This window comes from Protopterus annectens, chromosome 17.part0, assembly GCF_019279795.1.
Source record: "Protopterus annectens isolate FY-2018-M chromosome 17.part0, PAN1.0, whole genome shotgun sequence".
In the NCBI taxonomy this organism is placed as follows: domain Eukaryota; kingdom Metazoa; phylum Chordata; order Ceratodontiformes; family Protopteridae; genus Protopterus; species Protopterus annectens.
Window position 1 is genome coordinate 682,945,489 of NC_056751.1, and position 22,027 is coordinate 682,967,515.

General features: G+C 37.7%; 1 protein-coding gene across 3 annotated transcripts in view; it reads right to left on the reverse strand.

Annotated features, from left to right (window-relative positions):
- LOC122791791 (galactoside alpha-(1,2)-fucosyltransferase 2-like) overlaps positions 1-22,027 on the reverse strand; it is a 396,978-nt gene that overhangs the window by 110,188 nt on the left and 264,763 nt on the right. For 2 of the 3 annotated variants that reach the window (XM_044059728.1, XM_044059729.1), the window contains one exon: positions 13,619-13,713. The exons of the other annotated variant lie outside the window; for it this stretch is intronic. The gene's annotated coding sequence lies outside the window, so the exon portion shown is untranslated. The remainder of the gene's footprint in view (positions 1-13,618; positions 13,714-22,027) is intronic. 3 annotated transcript variants of the gene reach the window in all.

Below are 22,027 nucleotides of genomic sequence, written 5' to 3' on the forward strand. Positions count from 1 at the left end.
GGAAAGGCAGTCCATACAGCCTACCTTGACCTTGCAATAGCTTTCCACAATACCCCACTCGGGTATTATAGAGAAACTTACCAGCTTAAATGTAAACCCATATGTCACAAGATGGGTTGCAAACTGGCTAAAGGACAGAACCCACAGGGTTAGAGTTGCTGGAGCCATGTCAGACTCCAAGCCGGTTACAAGTGGAGTCCCACAGGGCTCAGTCCTTGGCCCCTATTGTTCGGCATCTACTTCTCAGAAGTACAGGCAAACATAGGAGGACTATGGCTGACAAAGTTTGCGGATGACTGCAAACTGGGTGCCATAGTGGATAGTACATCGGACACAGACATCCTTCAGAGGGTCTCACGGAAACTGATAGCTGGTGCCAGAGCCATGGCCTGAAGTTAAAAAAGTGTATAGTCATACCCTTCGGGAAAAACAAGGTAACCCCAAGCTACCATATAGGTGGCAACCCACTAAGCACAGAAGAGGTTATCAGGGACCTGGGGACCCAGGTTGACAGTGGCCTCTCGTTTGACACTCACGTTGCTAAAGTGGTTCGAAAGACCTTCTACATTGCCCACCTGATCATGAAGGGATTCACATCCAGATCAAGTGAGGTCATGGTTCCCCTGTACTCTTCACTTATCAGACCAATAATCGAGTACAATGCCCCATTCGGGATGTATCTCACCCGACACCTGCAGCAATTGGAGAGACCCCAAAAGTTCCTCACCAAAAGGATAAAGGGACTCCAAAACCTGTCATATGCTGCCAGACTGAAGAAACTCCAACTCTATCAGTTGCATACCGTCTGCTCAGAGGTGACCTGTGCCTGACATACAAGGCCATGACCAACCCAGAATTAATGGACATGCTCCACCTCAAAAAATCCAAATCCACCAAAACCACTAGAGCAAGAGACTTAAACCTTAGCACGGATATAAATAGGACATGCTGGAGGGATAGATTTATCACCCAGAGACTCCCCATGCTGTGGAATAAAATCCCGGTCCATGTGAGGCAGAGCACCTCGCTGGCTCTGTTCAAGAGAAATCTTGACCGGTGGATGGGAGATCGTAGGTTTACCCCGGGAATCATCTCTGTGTCACTACTGGACAGAGGCACAACAAACTAATGAGCACAGTATTTCTAACATAAGGGGCGGCGTAAGCCACATATCTTTGGGCTAGGCTTATAAATGCCCTAGGGCAGTTAGCCTAGTATAAACCTATGAACCTATGAACCTATAAGAAGTAGGGATCTGAGGTAAGGTGATATGGGTGAAGTAGGCATAATGCTGAAGAATTTGGGAGTGAAGAGTAGGAAGGTGAGGTTATGTAATGTAGTAGGAGGAGTGATGTATAAGATGGAAAAACATTTAATGTGTTATGGGATGGGATTTGACGATGGTGGAAGTGGGAGTGGTTAGAGAGGTATAAGGATAGATGTACTGGGGGTGGGTGGAATTTGGGGGTAGGGTAGGGGAGCGGAGTGAGCCCACAGAGCAAACGGAGCAGGATGAGCCAAGTGAAGGAGGAAAACCTGTAAAAACAATCAGTGGAATGCTGACTATTAGAGGTAAGTTTAGGTAGAGGTAGTTAAAGGAGGTGATAGGTTTAATAATAGTCAGAGTAGGTAGGGTAGTTAAGTGAATTATAGTGAATATGGAAGGTTAAAGTGGGTCTACAGTGAAATAAGTAATGTAAAACCAATTTCCTAAGAATTTCTAATGCGAGTCAATAGGAAAGATATAGAGGGAAAAGGGTGCCATCTAGTGGGCAAAAACTATACTACTACAGTAGTTCCCGGAGGGTAAAGAGTAGATCTGGTAGTACAGGAGAGAAATAGTGAAACCAAGTCAAGGCTATGAGAGGGGAAGGGGAGGAGGTAAAGAAAAGAGGTGTAAGGCTGCTGGCTATCTTGGCAGGGAAGGGTAATATATATATTTATTATTTAGACAAAGTAACATTTGCATATAGCAGATAACATACTTTCTTGCTTCCTTGAGGGGATGAGTTCGGGGAGAGGTTAGCCTCTATTCCTTGAATAGGAAGAGACAGCAGGTGCTATTTTTAAAATAAAGAATCCAAGTTGTCAGGTAGGGCAGGTTCTTAACTCTAATGCAGGACAGGCAGTTTGCTAAGCTGGGTAGACAAGGAAGGAAGAAAGAAGACAATGTAGTGAAGAAAACATATAGTTAACAGTTAAGCCAAGTAAAACTGGTCCTAGTCAGAAAAACAATAAAACAATAATGGACTGACATGCTTAGAATGCAACAGTACAAATCAAGTAATAGTAAGCAAATATACACTATAGCCAGCTCAATTAATTACTTAAAAGTACATAATAACTATGACAGTTATAAGCTAGAAAAATGCATTCTAACAATTAAAAAAAAAAAACAAGTGATTTACTTGCTAAGTTTCTTAGGCCCACTACTATGTCATTCTAACACCAGGAATGCATATGAAGTAGTGAGGCACCTCCAATTAAATTATATAGTCTTTCAGATAAACCTACCACAGCATTGTATTTTACATAGGCTGATGTGGTTTAAATGTAGGACTTGTATAGGACTAGTATAGCATGAGTGAACACACTGCATAAAACACTATGAAAGAGGGTTCAATAACTGTAAAAATAGAGTGTTGTTAAAGGCGGCTTGAAAGTTACAATCACTAGTTCAACTTGGCGGTTTTAGTAAAAGTAAACAATATGCTCGAAAGTGGCTAAGATTAGGTCAGCGTGCCACAGTTCCACGTGGACCACGCGTAACCAAATGGTCGCTTGCTGCGAAGAGCTAGACCAGCGCACTTAAGATAGCTAAAAGAACATATATGGCTAAAAAATACCATGAGAGTGGTTAACTAAGCCAACCACACTATGCAGACTTGCGTTGTCTGCATAAATTAATGTAATAGCCCAGGAAAATTGTACTAACAGCAGCGTTTGAGACAACATACATTTGTTCCACAGGAAACTAATAAACAGGTAACTGAGTACAGCAATGCTTGGACATGCTCAGTAAGGTAGCAGTTAGAGCAGATAGCAGTAAGATAACAGTTCCATACTTTCAAGGGCAAAATAAAGCAAGTAGCCGAAAATGGCTATAATTAGACAAGCATAATCAAGGTAGCGGTTTGAACAAAATAGCAGGTTAGTAACATTTCCTACACTTTCCCAGGCAAAGAACAGCTACCTATTCCACAGTGATACAACAGTTTCACCACATTTAAATGCAAAATACAGCTAAAAACAAAGCAAGTATAAAACAATGATACAGAGCACGAACGTATAATGAGTACGGACACTGGAGCTCCCGGGACGCACAGCAACCAAGAGCTAGTCTAGGAATCAAAGATGGCGCTTCATAGGAGAGGGTATATTTGATTGGTCAGAAAGGATGTGAGGTAGTGAGGGGAGGAGAGTGATGGCAGGGGGAGGTACACACCATAAAAGGCTAGGAGCAGGAGTATCAGCTAGATCGGGAGAAAAGAGTCAGAGACAGGCAATGAAGTCAGGCAGGGGAATAAGACATATGCTAGTCAGATTGGTGAAACAAGGAGAAGGAAGGGGGATTAGTAGGAAAGGAAACAAGGAAGGCAGGAGACCAGATATAGATAAATAGGAAGTAAAATGAAGAAGAGAAGTAAAGAGCTATGTGGAAGCAGGAAAAGAGCCAAGTGAAGGAGGAAAACCTGTAAAAACAATCATGGGAATGCTGACTACCAGAAGTAAGTTTAGGTAGAGGTAGTTAAAGGAGATGATAGGTTTAATAATAGTCAGAGTAGGTAGGGTAGGTAGGTTAATTGAATTATAGTGAATATGGAAGGTTAAAGTGGGTCTACAGTGAAATAAGTAATGTAAAACCAATTTCCTAAGAATTTCTAATGTGAGTCAGTAGGAAAGATATAGAGGGAAAAGGGTGCAATCTAGTGGGCAAAAACTACACTACTACAGTAGTTCCTGGAGGGTAAAGAATACATCTGATAGTACAGGAGAGAAATAGTGAAGCCAAGTAAAGGCTATGAGAGGCGAAGGGGGGAGGTAAAGAAGAGAGGTGTAAGGCTGCTGGCTATCCTGGCAGGGAAGGGTAATATATACATTTATTATTTAGACAAAGTAACATTTGCATATAGCAGATAACATACTTTCTTGCTTCCTTGAGGGGATGAGTTTGGGGAGAGGTTAGCCTCTATTCCTTGAATAGGAAGAGGAAGCAGGTGCTATTTTTAAAATAGAGAATCCAGGTTGTAGGGTCGGGCAGGTTCTTAACTCTAATGCAGGACAGGCAGTTTACTAAGTTTCTTGCTTCCTTGAGGGGATGAGTTCGGGGAGAGGTCAGCCTCTATTCCTTGAATAGGAAGAGACAGCAGGTGCTATTTTTAAAATAGAAAATCCAGGTCATCAGGTAGGGCAGGTTCTTAACTCTAATGCAGGGCAGGCAGTTTGCTAAGCAGATTAAATGTTGATTGCAGAATCAGGTATACAAGGCGTACAACTGTATTTCATTTTGTTCAAGGCACCCTAAATACATTCCAAGCACTCCTAACCCTAGGATTACTGCTGTCTATGCAAAAACATTCACAGAAAACATGTGTAAGCATATCAACAGTTGCATGGAAACTGCTGAACCCACCTGAAATAAGTACAATGCAAAAAACAAGCTGTTCTGGTGGATTTCCAGCGTTAATAGTTTATGTGACAAAAGAAAGAAACTCATGGCAAAAACTAAGAGGGGCAATGCCAAGCAAGGTAAAAGCTCCATCTTCAGCCTATACAAGTACCTTGAGGAGTTAATAAAGCTTGTAAAAGACAAATCTGAGATAAAAAATAGCCACTGAGTTTAAGGGCAGCTACACGTCTGTCTTCATCTATGTCCAAAACCTCAAAGGCAATACACGGCAATATACCCAGATTAATTGTAAAAGATGCCATGTACACATAACCAGAAGAAATAACTAATCTGGCTGAAAATTTTATTTCAAACTTTAGCCCCTTCTCCCCCCTGATAGTACTCAGGAAATACAAAATCAGTCTCACCCCCAACCATCACTAGAGATCAGATCCCCAAGGCATTCTCCAAGGCCAAGAGCACTGCATCAATGGCTAATGAGAATATCCAAGGATGACTCTTTAATAGCAAGAAACATGAACTATTAGTCCCATAAGAATCTCTATACAACCACAGCCTGTAAACAGGCCTGACAGTTAATGAATGGAGGACTCCTAAAATCACTGACCTATTAGCCTGATGAGCCTGTAATGCAAACCTCTGGAGAGGTTAATCATGGATATCATAAATGATGGCATACATAACCTCCAAAAACTGGACTCTAGCCAGTTTTTGTCATTGGCAGATCTTGCCTCTAAACCTGGTGGACTTCTTTAAGAAGGTTACTAAATCAATGGATGAAGGCAAATCAGTACATACTGTCTATCTCTACCTGGCCAAGGCATTTTACACAATATCTCACTCAGGCATTGTTAATAAGCTCACTAAATTAGGTTTTAACTGATAACCACCCACTGGATAGTGAGCTGGCTCACTGACAGGACCCAAAAATTTAAAATAAGGAAATCTACTTTCACAAGAAGGTTGGTTACTAGTGGCACCCCCCCCCCCCCAGGGTTCAGTGCTGGGGCCAATGCTGTATGGCATGTACTTCTCTGAAGTCGAGGCTAATGCAAAGGGCCTCTGGTGTACACAGACTGATAATAATTCCTGGAGTCATGGCCTAAAACTCAGTACTAAGAAGTGCATCCTGGTATCTTTCAGAAACAGTGCCATCCCTGCAAACTACCATATTGACAATATACCCCTGAGAATAGACCCTGTAGGCAGGGAAGTGGGAACACATGTAGGCAGAGATCTGGCATCTGTTTAGCATGTTTTTAAGGTGGTGAGGAAATCATTCCAAGTTGCAAAGCTTATAAGTAAAGGTATCCCATGTAGGTCCAAACAAGTTATTGTCCCATTATATTATGCCCCGTAAGACCTATCATTAAGTATAACGCCCACTTCAATATGTACCTCGCCAGGCCTATGAAGCAATGGCATGTCCACAGAAATTTCTCACAAAAAGAATATAAGGGTAAGAAAACTAGTCTTCAGCAGACTGCTTCAAATCATTGTCCCTAGAGTCATTTCCTAAAGGTTGCTGAAAAGCAGTTATGCCTAGCCTACAAAGCTCCCTCATATCCAACACTAATGGAACTGTTACATATTCAAAAAAACAACTAGCATCAGAGACACTTAAATAGGGACCTAAATCAATCCTGCAAACATAAACAGAGCACACTGGAGGGACAGATATATATCTCAGCAGATCGCCTTTCTCAGGAATAGGCTTCTCATCCATATAAAGCTGAATTCGCCCCTGCATTTATTCAAGTAGAACCATATAGTGCCTCTGGAAGTTCAACCCATGATATAGAAGCACCCAGTTGTAGCAGGACCTTCTTGTTGTCTATGTGTAGAGAATTACATAGTGCCTATAAGGCAGTAGCCAGCTGATCCTGACATATATGCCCAACACTATTCTCTGAGCCTTGCAATGGTACAATTTAAATCCATATTTTATTTGCAGGTCTGTTATTCTTGTCAGAGGGGAGCCTCTCTTTTCTTAGGAAATATTACCCTTGCCTTGAGTTAAGAAATATTTCCCTTTTTGACTTGCTTCACTTAGGAACTAAGGTAATGGTGTAAGCCATTAGACATCATTTCAGCCAGTATCATAGAAAACAGTTTCTCGCTTGTAATCCAAGAGATTTGTACTGAATGCTTCCACTTATGATTGAGTCTGATCCCACCTTAATCAGGCATTAAAAAGCATAAATTCTATTATCCTCAATGTCGGAACCTTCAGCATGATTACAGATACATTTCTCCCTAATTCTGTAGTTTAAAACCAATATTGCTATTTGCCTTGAGGTTATTATTAAATCAAGCTGGATTCCCCTCCCCCCAAGTAGGTACACTCACACAAAGTAGGGTGTATAGCACATAGACATTCTCCATTATTAAAACTTGCAACCAAACATTCATTTGAGCAACAAACCTTGACATTACCTCCTAAGATCCACTTGACTTTAGATACTTAAAGTATTGAAGTCATATTTCCCAAAATTACTGACCAACATGGCTGTCTTTCCCTAGAAACCGCAGCGAAAAAATCATTAAGGTAAGAGGAGGACTCAACCTTAGGGCCACAGCAGGAGTGCAGAAAAAGAATCATCACAAGCCTTGCACAGATGTAACTACCCATCACCCTAAGCCACCATTTCAGGAGCTAATTTGCATATCGACCAAAGGCTTTGGAAAGCAGTAATGGTACTACCTCTGTCTGTCTCATAATTTTTGCCTCTTTTTAGGTTTCACCAGAACACAGGCATCACATACTAAATATGTAATGGGATTGTCTCACTCAAACAGCACAGGATTAAAACCCAGTGATTGAAGACGGTAAAAATATCTTGTTGGGTTGGATAAGCATTAAAAGAAAAAAATGTATCAGAATAGAAGATGAAATAAGTATATACTGCTGAACTATATAAACCTATATATATACATTATTGTACATAAAATAAGCGTTGTTAGTTAAACTGAAAAAAAAAACAGAAAGAAAGGAGTTGAAATCTGTACATCCAAATCCCAAATGACACCTGTAAATGCAAAATATGACAAACCTACAGATACCCTAATCAGCAGTTCATCCCCCTGAGCAGTAATAAGACACAGAGTTGCACTTCCTTTGTAAAAATTCTGAGGAAATAGCCCAGAAAAAAATATAGTGTCATACTTTGCAATCAAGTAAATATCAAAGTCAAAGTCATGACAAAGTCAAAGTAAACTTTATTGTCATACAGATCAACTCAGAGGAAAAAGTGCGTATCACTGCATGAAATTTCGATACTCAGGCTCGTACCATATGAATGAGAGTTTACAGATGGAAGATAGATTAAATTAATAAAAATAAATTTAAATAAAATTAAATAAAAAAAAAAAATAATAAGATACATAAAAAGTAAATAAAGTAAAACAAATTTGAAAGTTCTGTTTACATCAGAAACGCATGACATACAAACAGCAGGAATGGACTCAGTAAAAATATAAGGATATGCAAAAAACAGTACTATAATAAATAAGAGAAACACACATGTAAACGGGTCTATATTATAAGTTCGAAGTTTGAAAACTTCAAATCTCATATGATCGACATCATATAAGCGAAGTTTTCAAACATCGAATGTTTTAATGGAGATGGCCATAGGGAATATTTCCCTTCACTTCAATGTAGTGCGATCTTGGAGTTGGTATATTTAAGTATCGGGGAATGTGGGGGGCACAGCCCCCCTGCATAGAGTGCTCAGATAATTTTTTTATGTTTAGTTTGTTTATATTTTATGTTCAGTGTTTGAAAACTTTGCTCATATGGGAGTCGATCGTATGAGATTCGAAGTTTTCAGACATCGAACATATAATATAGACCCGTAAACTTACATATCTTATAAGTTTACATGTATTTACATAACTTGTAAAATATCATGCATTTCCAAACTGTGGTAGCACACATTTGAAGTGTGACAGCTCCTGAGTGTGTGTGTGTGTGTGTGTGTGTGTGTGTGTGTGTGTGTGTGTGTGTGTGTGTGTGTGTGTGTGTGTGTGTGTGTGTGTGTGTAGGAATATCACCCCATGTCAGTAATGGGTAAGTCATCAAAGGACAGGTTAGTAAGAAGCCAAAAGTTCAGCTTGACTACCAAAAGACAACACAAATCAAAAGCTACTGTGATTGTTTCACTAGGAAAGACTAAACAGTTAGAAACAGTTCTAATCACCTGAAATGTTTAAATTAAAAAGGTGTATGGGTAAGCTCTGTACAGTACATGTGGAAATCAGTACTTCTGCACCCATGTTGCTTGTAATATAAGGGAAAAAAATCAGTCCTCTTTCATTTTTGTCCTGGAAAATATCTCGCTTTCTTTCCAGGCCAGCTAGAGATACAACAGCCAAAGGACTCCTCCTTGCTCAGCTTGAACACAGACTCCTCAGCATAGCCACAACTTCTACAACTAATTATTTACTCTGTGGTCCACTGAAAGCAAAATCTGCAGATGCAATTCCACCTCCCCCCTCAAGAATGCCACTGCACTACCCTCCTCAAACCCAGATGGCTACCAGTGACCTACAGATTTCAGATACTTCTAGGGTCTCTGATTTTCAGACTACTCCCTTTATGGACTGAAGTCACTAAATAATGGCATACATTTGAGTTTCATATTTCATATCCTTCAAAAATGTGTGCTAATACAAAGCCTGTTATGCTGACAACGTTCTGTTTTTATAAGAGCACTATTTAAAAATGGTCCCTGATTTTTGGCCTTCGTACCTTCATTATGTTTTGCTTTATCCAGATGTCTTGCACTTAGAGGTTGTGAGGTATGGCATGTTTGCTAACAGTGAATTACTCTCTGACCTGCTTTGTTAGCACCACATTATTATAAAATGTATATCATTAGTGAGCCTCCATAAAAATGGATTAAAGGCACACAGTAATATCTAATGGTATTACAGCATTCTGTGTTTGTGCTCAAGGCAATTCTGAATATGGTTTCCCAGAAACTGCAGTATAAGAGAAAATAGTTATGTTGCCAAGAATCACTGGCACACTGCATTGTGGTTCTTGTTTCACATTAATCAGGTTAAAAATATAGCAATAACATGCACCCACAAATAGAAAATTAATTTAATGCTACAAGTCAAGCAAAATGACATATTTTCTATTTTAGAAAAATAATTGCGGGGCTTGATTTGAAACAATAAAATGGACTTAAAACACGAAGTGACTATTAGAAAATGTAATTAGTATTACCACTGACATTTCTTTTTGTTTAAATATGACAAGAACAATGCCTTTTATATATACTTCTGGAGCAGGTGTAAGTGATGGATAGGGAGGTGGGGGGCTTTTGTACCATAAAAGTATCAATGGGATAAAAAACATGATGCACAGATGTGGTTACATGAAAAAAATGTAATTCTCTCTTTGAATGAAACCCTGGCATAACACACCTTGGGCTTGGATCCTGAGCTTAGCTTATGCATGCTCACTCAGCCTGTTTGTGTATTCATTGTTGACAATGGTTGCAGTACCATCTGTTTTCTTTGTTAAATATAATTGCTTTTGAATGTACTTAGCACAAAACATAACATTAAGCACAATATGCACAGACACAGGTAACTGTCTGTGCCTTATATTTTGTCTAGTCTTAAAAGTAAACCTTAGGATTACATAAGTTGCTTAAGTTATTGATATAGCTGCTTAACGATCCCTGTCTCTGTCCTTTCACATCAGAATAAGCATAGCAACGAGATCAAAGGTGATGGCACTCATTGTACATATTCTTAATATTCATAGTAACTAAGTAGGATAAAGGCTCTCACTGCACATAAAGAATAGTAAGCGTACATCCCCTTAGTATACTTATAAGCAAATGCACGTACATCTAGCTGAGCAATTAGTACTGCTCTGCCATTATCAATGCACATGCTTCAGATACTGTGTGCAGCTCTGCCGCTCTTCCTCCTCCATCATTTGCATCTTTCCAAGCTTTCTTTAAAATAATTCGGTAGATTTGCCATCCACCCTCTAATGGTGCAATTCAGGTTGTAATTGCCCTCTCACAGAATTAATGTTTCATAATGTCATTTTAAAATTCCTCCTGAAGTAGACTCCCATTACTCTCTGTTCTAAACTTCCTTGGTTCTGTGCCAATGACTTGTTTTTCCAAGCATTATTGTGTCTGTAGTGTGCTAGCTTTTTTTTCCTTTTCTACACCATTAAGACCTTTTTCACTGTTCTGACGACCACCATAAATAAATACAGTTCTCTATATTTGGTGTTATCACTTAGGGCCATTAAAAAAGAGTATCCATGTGTAACATGGCACCAGTTGTTTGGGCTGCTGACAGCAGATGTGGGCCTGTAGCTCATTGCCTCTATTTGCACTCTGGAATGTCTCCTTGCATAGCTAATCAAATCTGACAGCCATCTGACTCCATCCATCAGACCTCCCAAGGCAGAGCCTGTTCAGATTGTCAGCCATGGATGTCATTCCCTTCTTGATAGAGTGTCCTCTGAGCCAGTCTGGCTGATCAACTTTGCTCCATCCTATTCCCCATTATGATGTCCCCCTTCTTGTGTCACACTCCCCAAACCCTATGTGTAGTCCACACTTCTCACCCTCTAAATAACTCTCCACTCTTGCCCCATCTTTGTGTCTATGCCTCACCTGTCTTTCTCTGTCTTAATTTTATGTCTGTTGTTGCCCTGGCAACTTGACCCCACATGCTGCTTGTTATCCTCCTTTGTCCTTCTAAAAAAAATAAAAATTGGCACCTGTCCCTCAAAAAAAATTCCCTAACCAACCCATCATCCCTTCAGGGTTCCCTTGTGTTTATGAATATGTGTGCGCGCACGTGTGTGTGTGTGTGTGTGTGTGTGTGTGTGTGTGTGTGTGTGTGTGTGTGTGTGTGTGTGTGTGTGTGTGTGTGTGTGTGTGTGTTCCTCTGCTTACTCATACCTCTCTATGCTGGTCTTATCTCTGTTTTTTTCTCTTTTTGCTGCATGTGGAAATGCATAAACCATTGGCAAACCACTATAGTATGCTTCCTGCATTAACCAACCACCAGAAACACATTCCTGGGAATCTCTGTTTTTTTCTCTTTTTGCTGCATGTCGAAATGCATAAACCATTGGCAAACCACTATAGTATGCTTCCTGCATTAACCAACCACCAGAAACACATTCCTGGGAATGAATACAACCAACAGTGGTGTTTTTTCTGGTAACCATTTGAAATGTCAAGACCTGCTACAGTGAATCCCAAAATGTGGAGACTGATTGGTCAAAAGATAGTACTTGTATATACCAAGTCTGAGATGGCATTTCTTGGAATATTCCTTTTTTTCAGAGGTATGGCAGTGTCAGAGTTGGTATATTTGAGGTGTGAGGGGTGTGTGAGGAGCTTGTCTCCCCTGTAAAAAGAAGTATAAAGAAGAAGAGCAATTTTCAAGATTCGCTGTCCTCCTGTGTATTAGGTCTTTTTATTCCAGTTTGCTGGCGCTCGAGAGAGTTTTCATGTTTTAGCGAAATGTTTTTTTTTTTTTCCTTGCTTTAGTTTTTCTTTTCTTTTTTTTTCTTGTTTTAGCATGTCCTGCATTGGTCACATGGTCACACACAGCTTAGACATTGTAATACTGCACTTCTTCCCCTTAGTGAGGCAGCTGTCATTGTCTGCAGTGCCTCTCCATGACATACCACTGTTATACCAGCAATAATGCCTATCAGACAGAATCAGGCCATGCTGGACTAATTTTCTGTAATATTCAGCAAAACACAATTGCATTGCAGTGTTTTCTGGCTCCCACCATGAACTTTTTTTAAACTGGTTGAAGAGACATATCTTAATGCATTCCACTAAACTAGGTATATAGAACATTTTTTCTAAAAAATCATTTTGCGGTTTCACTCTGTATTCTGGAATATAAACAGTGAACGATTCATGCATTTTAATTGCAATATCCACTTTACAGGGCACTAGTTCACTGCCCTTTATGAATGATACAACGAAAAGTGCATACCAGGTCACAAACAGCACTTTGAGAAAATGTGTTGGCGTTCAGCTGGTGCTGTCTTATGGGAACATCATTCACACATTTCAATGTGGTATTTATTGATTTGCTAAGTGAAACATTAACTACCTAGAATTCTGTGTGCACTTCTTAGCTTGTACAGACATCATTTCTAAATTAATTTTATTTCCTGTATCTTTGTTAATGATACTCTACCATAAAAATTGTTGAACTCCACATGTTAATAATTTTCTTAAACTATATATATAGCTATAGCTATAACCATATGCTATTATATGACATCAAACTCAAACATTTCTGTTGCTGACTATCCTCTTCAGAGTAATCCAGAAAATGTGACATCTTCTCACACCATTTAATTGGAGAAAAAAATCAACAGATCAATGTTCATATTTAGCTAGGATTATGCATTCAGCTTAGAACACAGTATGACTGCATCTACCTTAATATTTTCTCACCAAAGCATTAACTATCACAGCACAACAAAATGGAGTCTCATCTTGTGTCTTCCTTTTCTTTAATGGAGATAACATTGATTCATTTTCTAGAAAGGGAAATGGTATGCCTTCCCAGTGGTGCAGACAGAGATAAAACCTTGACAACAGCCCAAGTAATCCGAGTGCAATTAGTGTCTCAGGCACTTGACAGCGAAGGCATGGAGGATGGGCCTGCCAATTCCAAGATGAGGAAGTATAGGTGGTAGAGCTTTCTCTAAATCCTGGTGGAGGCTGGAGGTCAGGAGAGATCAGCAGGCTGGGTCTACAGGGGGGCTATGAGGAGCGGCTGGTATAAAGGACAGAGGACAGATACGTCCTTTATTCCAGTCTTCATTGCCCACCCACTCTACAGCGTGTATCAGCACTGACAAGCTGAGGAGAGAGAAGCTAAAGAAGAGACTCACTGGAAAACTGTAGAGTGTTAGCGTCTCTCCTGTACCATCCCACTCTGCAATAGCCGAAAGGTACATACCTTCAGCATATCCTTGTAGTTGGGCTCTAGGTGCTTCTGCAACATGGAGATTCTCCTGTTGTGGGTCACAATAAGGAGACAGCAAAGCATGGGAGCTGCAGAGACAGGGAGAAGCCTAAAGTTAGTATTAGCAGTCAGGAGCCAAAAAAAAAATACATGCATACATACATAAATAAATAAATAAATACATACATAAATAATAAATAAGAGATAATTGGGTAAAGGTTGATTTCTAAAAGTTACTCATAATGGTCATTTGCTTACTGTTTGAAAATTTGATGATATATAGGCAGGTACTTGCAGTGCAATTGACAACTCAGTGAAATTTCAGCCAAGTTCAATTTATTGTATAGTTGAGTCAGAGACTATTAACTATAGTACAAATGTAGGTGATTAACTTTGGATGCTTTTGTGTGACTGTGAAGAGAGTATATGTACTGTAATTAGTTAGAGAGTGTAGGGGTAGAGACATGTGGAAGGTGTGAAGGTGAAGCCCTCCATGAAAAACATATTATTTCAAATTGTTTCAATTACTATTTGCTGCTTGATATTTGGATTTCAAATGTAAATCATATGTTTACATTTGCAGTCTTTTCAGTGCAATGTTGCTCAATGCCAACACACTGGTGTTGACCAACTGTGCTGACGGAATATAGGTCTACAAAAGGATTTGTCAATTACTGTTAACATAATCAGGTAGACAGATATCTATATCTATATGTATCTATCTATATGTCTATATACATATATATATATATATATATATATATATATATATATATATATATATATATATATACAGAATTTTAGTATCTTGAGACTATAAAGCTGTTTAAAATTCAAGATATCAATCATTCACATACAAACACCACCACACAAACAAGCACACATACACCTACCTAATGACACTACAACAAACAAAACACACACAAACACAACATAACAAACAAACACACCTACCCTACCTATATGCAGGGGGGCAAGCCTTCTGCACACCCCATGTGGGGTGCTGTGCCCCCACACCCATGCTACTTACATATACTAACTCCAAGGTCGCACTAAACACACAAACACATAAAACTCACCACTACACGCACTCACTCACATTAAAATCCCTACCCAATACCCTTACAAGAACACCACTTACCTGAATCCCCAGCCAGATCCACAAACCGCTCCGCACATCACAAACGCAGCAACACAACAGCGGATTCGACATTTCCGCATTTGATATTATGCAGTTTCACGTAACTGCACTTTAAACTTTATAGTTTCGAAATACTAAAATTCCTTATTTTAGTATTTCAAGATTAGTAAAACTATATATATATATATATATATATATATATATATATATATATATATATATATATATGGGACAATGTCGGATGATCAAGGTTTCAGAAACTCGAAAGTCATGCAGTCAAGACCATATAATCAAGTTTCCGAAAACTCGAACATCAAAAATCTACCTTTTTTATGTTTTCCAGGGGGCAAGCTCCCCTGCACCACCCATGTGGTATGCCCTGCAAATTATATATACCAACTCTGAGATGGCACTACAATGAGAAAAAGGGTAAATTTCCTTATCTGCACTGTACAATGATCTCCATTCATGTCTTCAAAAACTCGATCATATGGTCTTGATTTCAAGTTTCTGAAAGACTAATGTCAAAATATCAAATGCATAAATATCAGCAAGTTTTGCACATGCTCCTGGAATTACCCCAGAGCAAACTAAACAAATGGCAAGTGTTTTTCCATAGCCAAATCCCCACACACACCCCACCCCTCCTAATTATATATAATAATTCTGAGATCACACAATCCCTGGGGAAAGGGAATGTTCCTCTACTCGGGAATTGTCAGACTCACACATCTGTTGACCATCTATCTTCATCAACCAAATGATGTCAACCAAACAGGTGTCAGTGTACAGTACATTCAATTGGGTGTATAATTTATATGTATGCATATATATATATATATATATATATATATATATATATATATATATATATATATATATATATATATATATATATATATATATATATATATATATGTATATATAGGTCTACTTCATTTAATTGAAAACTCATTTCACTGAAACTCATTTTGTTGAAAACTCATTTCACTGAAACTTAGCCTAAGCACAATTCACTCAAAGCTCACTTAATTGAAAACACATTTGATTGAAACAGATTTTGCTGAAAGGTATATGTCTTGTTCCCCACTGTAGTGCAATCCTGGAGTTATTATATATAGTAAGGGTGGTATGGGGGGTGTAGCCCCCCACTATTTTAAACACTGTAAACCATAGACATGGATACTTACAAGTCAAATGAATAACTCTTTTCAGAACATAATATATATACCCTAACTATGTGGGGGGCTGTGTCCCCCACAACCCCCTTACTATATATACTAATTCCAGGATTGCACTACAGTGGGGAACAGAGCATATACCTTTCAGTGAAATGAGTTTCAGTCAAGTAAGTTTTCAGTGAAGTGAGCTTTCAGTGAATTGTGCCCAGGTAGCAGTGTTTCAATTAAATGAATTTTCAATTAAATGAGTTTCAGTGAAATGAGTTTTCAATGAAATGAAGTAGACCCATATATATATATATATATATATATATATATATATATATATATATATGTGTGTGTGTGTGTGTGTGTGTGTGTGTATACTTATATTCAAAGAATCAAAATTTCAGAATATCGAACACCTGATCGGTGAAAACCAGATGATCGAAGTTGTAAAATATTGAACCTTGTGAATGAAGATCGCCATACAATGCAATATGGGAAATTTACCTTTATATTCACTGTACTGCAGTCTCAGAGTTGGTATATTTAAGTAGCAAGGGAATGGTGCTATCTGTAAATACATTTCAGTGTCTATATACAATTGAATACTGCGCTCGTTGCAAATGTGATGTGTAATTTCAAATTAACGCAGTAATAAAAAATGGCAGAGTTGAATAAAGTTTATGAAAAAATATATATCATTGTGTGATGATTAAATATTAATTTAATATGACTGTTACCAAACAGTGTTAGGAACTGATTGTTTAAAAGCACATAGCTCAATCAGACTGCTGTAATGTGAGTTTGTTCCAAAAGGAAAGACGTCATAATATATGTTATATCAGTGATAGCAGGAAATATTAAAGTAGTGTTGCATTATGTGATGTCAAAATGGTGTTATGATGCTAAATGTGTAAAAGGGATAAAGTCATTAAAATTTCTGATATGATGAAGAATAGAGTTCCATATAGCATGTTCTAATTTTGGGAAGATCTTTTGGTAGTATACAATGGGAAAGGGGGTCTCTTTGGTGTGCAGGTACTAAACTTGAGTGAGTATAATGTCACATTTAGTTTGAATTTGATGGTAAATATTATTCTGTAATAGTCAAAATAAAGTTGTGGATAAAAAGAGTGCTGAGAAAAGGAGGTTACAATACTGACTGTGAAAATTCTATGAACCTACATGGTTTATTCAGTGTTTTTTTTTTTTGTAGGGAATTAGTGTTTTGTGAATTGCATAATATGATTAGTAGAATAATTTTATTCACTTGAAAACTGGAAAACTGTTTTGATGACAATTTAACCAGACAGCAGAGTGAGTAGACTGCCCAGTTTGTAGAAGAGTTTAAAGTTTTTAGATGCAGCAATTTTTCATGTTTATGGAAAGATAATGTAGAATCAAGATGGATGCAGAGCTATACATAAAGAATAATTAGAGGTAATTATAACCCCACAAGTCCAAAATATGCCTTGAGGAAAAGAGTGAAAAGTGTGTGAGAGATCCCAAAAATCAGGTATGGGAGCAGATGTGAAAAGTATCTGTGGCCTCCTAAAATTTATGCAGAATTTACAATTACCTTCCTGTTATTCTGCCATAGACAGAATTTTGAGAAATCAGATTATAGCAATTCTTTTTGTTTAGAGCATAGCAGAGTTAATTGCGTTAACACACAAAATCATTCTGATGGTTTCTTTGATCAGTAGAAAGCTTATTAATAAAAAACTAGAAGTTAAGAAAAATACAAGATGAAGTTATGGAATGCCTGCAAAGTGAAGGATTTGGTATAGAAGGTCTAATATAAGTCACATCATGGAATGAGTCTCCAAAATAAGAAAAAAGCAGAAAGATCAGGAGACATCTGATGAAGAAATATGGACATGGGAAAGAAAAAGAGAAGTAATATGGTGCAATATTTATGCAAAGGAGAAATCAAAATTAATCAATACTAAAAGAGCAGGACCAAATGTATTTAAAGAGAAATACAGGTAAAGGAATCCAGACATGGAAAGCTTTACAATTCAAAAAAGAAGTCAAAGAGGAAAAGTAGAAAAGGAGATTGGTAATGGATAAGTTAAAGAAATAGAAATTGATGTTATGGAGTACCTGCAAAGTGAAAGATTCAGTGTAGAAAATCTAACTCAGAAAGCACCACAACAAGACAGAGCAATAGACACCAAAATTAAGGAGAAACCAGTGGAACAGGAAGCAAGTGGGGAGTTGCCATATGAAGATATTTTGGAGCCTTTCACAGGAAACCAGTATAAATGTTCACTTGAACCTGGACAGCAAGGGAAGGAACAGGAAACTGTAGCAACTCTGATACAGTTAATGTTGAGAAGTGATAAGCCAGTGAGTTCCCATATAATAGAGCAACAAATGACACAGGATGAAATTGAAGAGAATGTGCTATAGAATTCTCTTTAAAATGCCCACAGGAAATGGAGAACAAAAAATGCCCCCGTAGTTTAGAAAAAAATCAGCTACGAGAAGAGTTGCTTGATTTAATAGAGATAGATAGACATATTAAGATCAATGAAAGAAATAGACTGTAGAAGGTCAATAAAACCCAAAAACCCAAAAAGTCAGAAGTCTAATAAAATTAATGAATACAGTAACTAGGACTGTCCATAGAAATCCATGTGATATAACAGAAGTAAACAGGATATATCACTGTGCAGCTAAATTAATAACAGATAAAATTCTGCCACAAGAACACAGGGTAGTGAGGGAAAGGAAGGGGAGAAATCAAATACCATCATGAAAGTATTGAATAGAGAAAACTATAAAGCAGTTAAGATAAGAAGTGTCACTGGTAGAAGAGTATACAAGAGGGAACAGATCAACAAAAGTACTCAGAAAGATAGACGTGATAAAAGCAGTGTGCAGTATTATAACATATCATGATATATCTTGCACTATTGCAAATAATAAACTAAAAATCTCAATACAGGCAGAAAAACATAGAAGATACACAGATAAATATAAAGGAAAAGTACAAAATAAGCAATTTATTGATAACCCTAAAATGTTCTATAGAGAACAGGAAACAAGGTAAAAGGAATTAAGAGACCACCAAAAAAAAAGAAATAGATACATTTTGGAGAAGTATCTATGAAGATCCTGTGGAACATAACAAAGATGCTAAAAGGGTAGAAGAAGTAAAAGAAAGAATAAAAGTTCAAAGGTACATGATATGAAATGGGATGAAGTAACAGCCAGAGAGACTGAAACAAAGTTAAGACAATCCTCTAATTGGAAAACCCCAGGCCCAGGTGCAGTACCTAACTTTTGACTAAAAGTATTAACATCTTTGCATGAAGATTTAGCCATGAGTAAGAACTATTTACATGGGCACACTGAATAGACACAGACCTGGTTAACAACAGCAAAATCGATGCTCTTACTTAAGAGTGAACCTACAAGTTATCCTAAAAATTATAAACCAATAACTTGCCTTCCGACGATATATAAACTATACACCGGAACTGATGCTAACAGAGTTTATAGTCCTTTAGAAGAAAATGTAATCATGGCAATAGAGCAAAAGGGTAATACAAGAAAGTCATATGGAACAAAGGATCATCTGGTGCTAAATAAAGTCATAATGGAGAACTGTAAAAAGGGGAAGAATCTAAGTATGGCATGAATTGACTATAAAAAAGCATTTGATAATATCCCACATTCATGGATAAAAGAGTGCTTAAAATGTATAATATACACCCGACACTGATCAATTACATTATAGTGACCATGAAACAGTGGCAGACCACTTTGCAATTATGCCAAGATAAAGGACAACTTATTATTCCAGGGATAAAAATTTAAAGGGTGATATTCCAGGGTGATTCCCTGTCACCGCTGCTATTCTGTCTTGCCCATAACCCTTTAAACTGTCTACTTAACAGATTAGGTCATGGCTATAATTTGGCTCCTAGAAAACAACAAAGTGTAAAGACCTCTCATCTCCTCCTTGTTGATGATTTAAAACTGTATAGCTCATCAGATGAGGATCTGAAAGCACAACTACAAGTAGTCAAAACTTTTTCAGATGATATAAGAATGTCATTTGGTGCTGATAAATTTGCAAAAGCAATCTTTAAAGCAGCAAAACTGCAGCACCAAGAAAACATCAGTTTGGGACAAAAATGTGATATAAAATAACTTGAGCAAGATGGAGTGCATAAATATTTGGGAATCATGAAGGTTCAACAATAAAACATGAACAAATGTGAATAAAACTTAGTAAGCAATATTTTAAAGGACTTAAATTAATCCTGAAAACAGCATTGACATCAAGGAACAAAATTCAAGCTATAAACCAATTTGCTCTTCCTGTCCTAACTTACAGTTTTGGAGTGATTGATTGGCCCCAAAATGTGATGGATAGATTAGACAGGAAAACAAGAAAGATGCTTCATGCTCACCAAATGATTTATAAAAATCAGTGGATACCAAGATTATTGATGCCGCGGTGGTACAGCGGTAGCTTTGTTACCTCAGCAAGAGGTTCTCCTGTTCGATTCTCGGCTTGGCTTGGGAGTGCCTTCTGTGTGGAGTCTGCATGTCCTCCCTGTGGTTGGGTAGCATTCGAAAGACATGCGTGCGTAAATTGGAGTATCTTCGTTGAAGGTTGGGCATCGAGCTGGCACCTCGGCGTTTCATAAAAATCTACTGCCAATCATTAGTGGACCGGAGTTCCGCTGTGGCGACCCCTAACTGGGAAAAGCCGAAAGACAAACAACAAAAGTGAATACCAAGATTATATATTCTCCTTTCTGAAGGAGGTATGGGCCTCCTTGAAAGTGATTACATGTATAGATCTGCAGTCGTAGGAAAGCACCCATATCTGCTGACCTCACAAGACCCAAATGCAGTGAAAGTTCTGAAACATGAGGAGAATAAATCTAAGATGACTTCCTTCCTTAGACTAGCAGAAGCATGTCAGCATCAAGCAAGAATGGAAATCAAACCAGAAGTAGATAAAAATCAGGCAGCAAGTGAATGTGCCAAAAAACAAAAGAAAGAATATAAGGTGAAGGATCAGATGAGAAGACAAGAAATGTGGAAAATGAATAAATATAGTTGTAAGTTTAGAAAACTTCTGGAAGAACCTCATGTTGATCAGGATTGAAGGCAGGAATGCTTATAGAGAGACAAATTCAAACAAAAAGATGAAAGGTTAATACTTGCGGCCCAAGATAGTGGGCTACATACATGTTGTTTACAAAGTCCATTGAACATGTGGGAGAAACAGACAAATGTAGGTTTTGTAAAACAGAATTGGAAACAGTCGCACACCGTATTGCTTGTTGTGACATACTAATGACAGAAGGATTGTATACTGAAAGGCACAATAATGTGGCAAGACTGGTGCACTGGGGAAATGACTGAAAAACAATGAAACATGAATCACAAAGCATCATAGAAAATGATGCAATCTACATCACATGGGATCATCCATTACCAATAGTTCAAAAGATAGATGCAAGAAAACCAAATATAGTGGTCCATGAAAAGAAGACAAAAGTAGAATTGATCATTGAAATTGCTATACACAGTGACTAGTCATAAAATATCATGATTTGTATGCAGAAATGAGAGCAATGTGGAAGAAACCTAGACAGGTCTAATAGTAGTAGGAACAATGGGTCTTATAAAAAAGAATCTATAATCATATTTACATATGTTACCAATACATGTAACTCCATATGAATTGCAGAAGGAGTCACTAGGCACATCGCAAGTGCTGTGAAAAACACTTTTGGCTGACATTAAATATTAAAACTATACTAATTTCATGAAATTTAATCGTACTTTGACTTAGGAATGGGGTCCATACCTGTCATGGTATTAGAAACCCAAAAGATGTGGAGAAATTGAAAAAAAAAAATTGGTTGCTAAAAATAAGTCATTTAATATATTGTAATAAGTTCAGAAGCTATGCTCAGAATCATTAAAGATACTTTATTTTTGATATAGACAAGAGTGTGCTCATATTTAATCTGCTTGAAAACTTGAATAAATACTTGAATAATAGAAATTTGCAAAAAATGACTAAAATTAAGTGGCATTAATAGAGTGGCAATCTTTAGG